The sequence below is a fragment of the Schistocerca cancellata genome, chromosome 4, assembly GCF_023864275.1.
Source record: "Schistocerca cancellata isolate TAMUIC-IGC-003103 chromosome 4, iqSchCanc2.1, whole genome shotgun sequence".
Taxonomy (NCBI): domain Eukaryota; kingdom Metazoa; phylum Arthropoda; class Insecta; order Orthoptera; family Acrididae; genus Schistocerca; species Schistocerca cancellata.
Window position 1 is genome coordinate 18470959 of NC_064629.1, and position 5270 is coordinate 18476228.

Consider the following 5270-nt stretch of genomic DNA (forward strand, 5'->3'; position numbering starts at 1 on the left):
ACCAATAATGCATGTTCCTTGTATTTACCTGTCTTTTGTTTGAGAAAGAATATGCATCGGTAAATAGAACATTGGAGAAGAAGTTTGGGTTAGCGAGGATTTGCTGCTGTGCCCACTGACAATTCTGGAAATAACTCCCATGCAATTCTTGATGTAGTTGTAAATGGTAAGGATGAAACTGGTGACTTGTAAGAATACAATGTACACTGGTTTCAGGAATGCCAATCTTGTGTTCAAGCTGTTGTATGCTCACATGTGGATTCATAGCAACAGAAGTGAGAACAGTAACTTTGACAGCTTCGTCTGTGCAAGTGCTACGATGATTGTGTTGTCGTGGGTTGAAACTTCCCATTCCCTAAAGGGTCACAAAAAGGCGAGAAAACACCCATCGAGAAGGTGGGTTCTTGTCAGGATATCGCTCTCTGTACAGTTCCGCTGCCTGCGTAGCATTTTGCCTACCTTCAACAACAACAATAAAAGAAACGTTATGTCGATGTAGTTTGTAGGAAGGACAGCCTTTACTGTATGCCTACTCTGTACAACAGCATTTAAAAGGATTAAACTACTGTACTAAATGTACCCGCACATAAGAAAATAGTATTGCAATTACTGTTCTGCTAACTTACCTTCACCATAGATGAGTAGCATTTCTACCTTCTCTTCGTTGGTGTACATTCTACTTACACAACTCTTCAACTGATGATGGTTGACAGAATGACGGGTGTGCATTCTACTTATGTTTGCATTTGTCCTCTGTCAACATCAGCATGTGGATGTTTTCCATTACCCTGGGTACCTGCATTAAGCTCTGGGAGCGTCTGTGTCAATGTTGTGTTATGTAATTAATAACATTGTTTTTCACTGAATAGTACACTGTGATACATTTTTGAATAGGTCTTCAGGAGAGGAAATGAATTACCAAATTAAAAATACAGGGTGCCATTTAAAAAAGCCATACCGCTGTTCATATCTTTGTAAAAAACAAAAAGCAAAGCTATAACGAAGGCTATCATGCTGGTTGATGTGCTCTGATGGCTGAAGAGCATTTGCTTGAAACATTTTTTCAATTTGCATATGGACAAACAGTTATTTAGGGTGCCCAAGACAAATGGGCCCTCTGTATATGGAATGTTTTCAGAGTTAAGACAATTTCCAAAAACTGGATCAATGATATAATTGTTCTGAAACTTCCTGACAGATTGACACTGTGCACCAGATTGGGGCTTGAACCTGGCTCCTTTGCCTTGCAAGGTTTGAGTTTCAACACACTGTTGCAGAGTGAAAATTTCATTAAAGACGTAATTGTTCTATTTCGCAAGAAAGACCCATAAGACATAAAAAGAATTAAAGGTCTATCAAGCCAAAACTTCCATACTATACAAGATGGTCACTAGAATTACACCGACAATATAGAAAAACAGTTTTAATTGGGCAAAGGCTCTGTACACCTTAGAAGCAGAATTAATGCTGGAACATTTGCATGTCATAAACACAGTTATAGAATGAAGCAACAAACATAGATTACCACTTTGTCTGGGATTTATCGATTTGGAGAAAGCTTTTGACACAGTTTTAACAAAATCTATACTGAGAATACTTCATAAACAAGACACTGATTCAATCTATGTTAGTGTTCAGAAGACTATCTATACCCAACAGGTAAAGGTGGCAAGTCCAGTTTTTGCAGTTTTACCTTAAGACCTTATTTGTGATACCCACACACTGCTTCACTTGTGGAAGAAGGATGACTATCTTGTTGTAGAGCACTGCTGATTTAGAGAGCCTTAAATGGACATGTGCCCTTTTAATTTGGCCTAAATTGGCAATGGACCGGTGTGGGACCGCCACCCTTCTTCCTCAATTGAAGATGTATGTGTGTATTACTGATAGGGACAGGAAATTAGCCTTATACCCCTTTATACACTCCTGGAAATTGAAATAAGAACACCGTGAATTCATTGTCCCAGGAAGGGGAAACTTTATTGACACATTCCTGGGTTCAGATACATCACATGATCACACTGACAGAACCACAGGCACATAGACACAGGCAACAGAGCATGCACAATGTCGGCACTAGTACAGTGTATATCCACCTTTCGCAGCAATGCAGGCTGCTATTCTCACATGGAGACGATCGTAGAGATGCTTGATGTAGTCCTGTGGAACAGCTTGCCATGCCATTTCCACCTGGTGCCTCAGTTGGACCAGCGTTCGTGCTGGACGTGCAGACCGCGTGAGACGACGCTTCATCCAGTCCCAAACATGCTCAATGGGGGACAGATCCGGAGATCTTGCTGGCCAGGGTAGTTGACTTACACCTTCTAGAGCACGTTGGGTGGCACGGGATACATGCGGACGTGCGTTGTCCCGTTGGAACAGCAAGTTCCCTTGCCGGTCTAGGAATGGTAGAACGATGGGTTCGATGACGGTTTGGATGTACCGTGCACTATTCAGTGTCCCCTCGACGATCACCAGTGGTGTGCGGCCAGTGTAGGAGATCGCTCCCCACACCATGATGCCGGGTGTTGGCCCTGTGTGCCTCGGTCGTATGCAGTCCTGATTGTGGCACTCACCTGCATGGCGCCAAACACGCATACGACCATCATTGGCACCAAGGCAGAAGCGACTCTCATCGCTGAAGACGACACGTCTCCATTCGTGCCTCCATTCATGCCTGTCGCGACACCACTGCAGGCGGGTTGCACGATGTTGGGGCGTGAGCGGAAGACGGCCTAACGGTGTGCGAGACCATAGCCCAGCTTCATGGAGACGGTTGCGAATGGTCCTCACCGATACCCCAGGAGCAACAGTGTCCCTAATTTGCTGAGAAGTGGCGGTGCGGTCCCCTACGGCACTGCGTAGGATCCTACGGTCTTGGCGTGCATCCGTGCGTCGCTGCGGTCCGGTCCCAGGTCGACGGGCACGTGCACCTTCCGCCGACCACTGGCGACAACATCGATGTACTGTGGAGACCTCACGCCCCACGTGTTGAGCAATTCGGCGGTACGTCCACCCGGCCTCCCGCATGCCCACTATACGCCCTCGCTCAAAGTCCGTCAACTGCACATACGGTTCACGTCCACGCTGTCGCGGCATGCTACCAGTGTTAAAGACTGCGATGGAGCTCCGTATGCCACGGCAAACTGGCTGACACTGACGGCGGCGGTGCACAAATGCTGCGCAGCTAGCGCCATTCGACGGCCAACACCGCGGTTCCTGGTGTGTCCGCTGTGCCGTGCGTGTGATCATTGCTTGTACAGCCCTCTAACAGTGTCCGGAGCAAGTATGGTGGGTCTAACACACCGGTGTCAATGTGTTCTTTTTTCCATTTCCAGGAGTGTATCTCAGGTATAGAGATATATATGTCAATGACACATTTTCCGTTAGACTGTATCATGATAGTTGAAAATACACAATTAAGCAGAAGTCCTGTCAGGAATTTCAGTTTCATTAAAACTTATTGCATATTTTAACTAAAAACTAGTGACGATGCATATTTTTGCTCTATGTTTACAATATTTTAAAAATTTAGATGGGGGATCTCTAGCTCCATCTAGTTTTGATGTCTCACAGTGAGATTGACTGTGATCTAGAACTGCATGCAGTTGCTAACCAAGAGGCCACTGCCTAGCAAAATCATTACAGAAGAGGAACAGAAACAGGCAGACAGAATCAATCCTCCTATGCCTGCGGCCCTGGTTAATCCCCTCTGCTGTAATACCGTATGTGTGAGCAACATTCAAATTAAACTAAGCAAGCTTTTAGTCGCAAGTCCGTTGTTTCAGTTTAGCTTTCTATTTACTTGTACACAGTTGAATGTGTTTACGATGTATAGTATGTAACGTGTTGTGCGCCATGCTGCCCGAAGAAAGAAATGTCATTTTGTGGATACTTGACCATCCTGGAACATTTACATATGACAGAATTGTTTTATATTGTGGAGTTTGCGAGAAAAAGCTTTGTGAAGGACAAAAAAAGAGTTTCAAATAGACCAGCATGTCAAGAAGAGTCTTCATATCGCAGGAATGCAGAAGAAAGGACCATGACAACTTCTGACAACAGCAAGTTGCAGTAGCAGGGAATCATCCAAAGGTAACCAAAAAAGTCAGTTTAACATGGATATATGTGAAGCATTCACTGCAAACTTACAAACTTACAAACCCTATCCTCAAAGGCTTCCTGCACAAATATTGTGTAAATCAAAACGTACCAGATGAGTCAATACAATACTTACAATACATACTTCCAATTTACATAATGTTCTGGAAGAAATATGCAATGGACTCAAGGACATCAATATCTGGATTTCAGTTGACGAAACTACAAACACTTGTGGTTGTTACATTGCAAATTTAATTGTTGGTGCTTTAAAAGAAGAACCTTCTTCTTCCTATTTAGCGGCCTGCAAAGAACTTTAAAAAGTAAATCCATTCTACAATTGCCAGATTTGTGAATGAGGGTATTAGAAAAATATTTCCAGAATCTTCTGCATATGAAAGGGTGTTTGTGTTTATTCCAGATGCTGCTCCCTATATGATCAAAGCAGGAAAAGTCCTCCGAGTATTTTATCCCAATTTGATTCATGTTATGTGCTTTGCTCATGGAGTAAATTGCCTTGCTGAAGAAGTACGTTCCATGTATGTGAATGTAAAGAAACTGATTTCATCCACAAATAAAGTGTTTCTAAAGGCTCCTGCTAACATCAAGACCTACAAGGCAAAGCTACCAAATGTGCCTTTACCTCCCAAGTTGTATTGTTTTACAATGAACATGTCAAGGCAATAAGAGGGATAGGAAACTACTTCAATAGTGCAGAGGCTTTGGAAGTTTGCCAGTGCAAGGAAGCTTTTAATGATTCCGGTATTAAAAAAGACATTTTGTAATTAGCACTCGTTTTTCCCATATACCTATGAGTATTAACAAGCTTGAAACTCAAGGTTTGGTGTTGAATGAATCTATTCAGTTAATTAATAAGATTATTCTAGTGGACTCCTCATTGCTGGAGGTGTTCCCAAGAAAACTTAAAGAAAAGTTTGAAAACATTGTAAACAATAACTCAGGCTTCAAACCCTTGTGCCAAATTGATAGTTTTAGTAATGGGACAAGTGAAGTTTTACCAGAAACAATAAATGGCAACATAGCACCCAAATTTAAATACTGCCCAGTTACCTCAGTTGATATAGAACTTACAAAAATGTTTTGAGTGATCGAAGACACTACCGAGCATTTGGAACAGTACTTGGTCGTTTATGTTTACAATAGTAGAA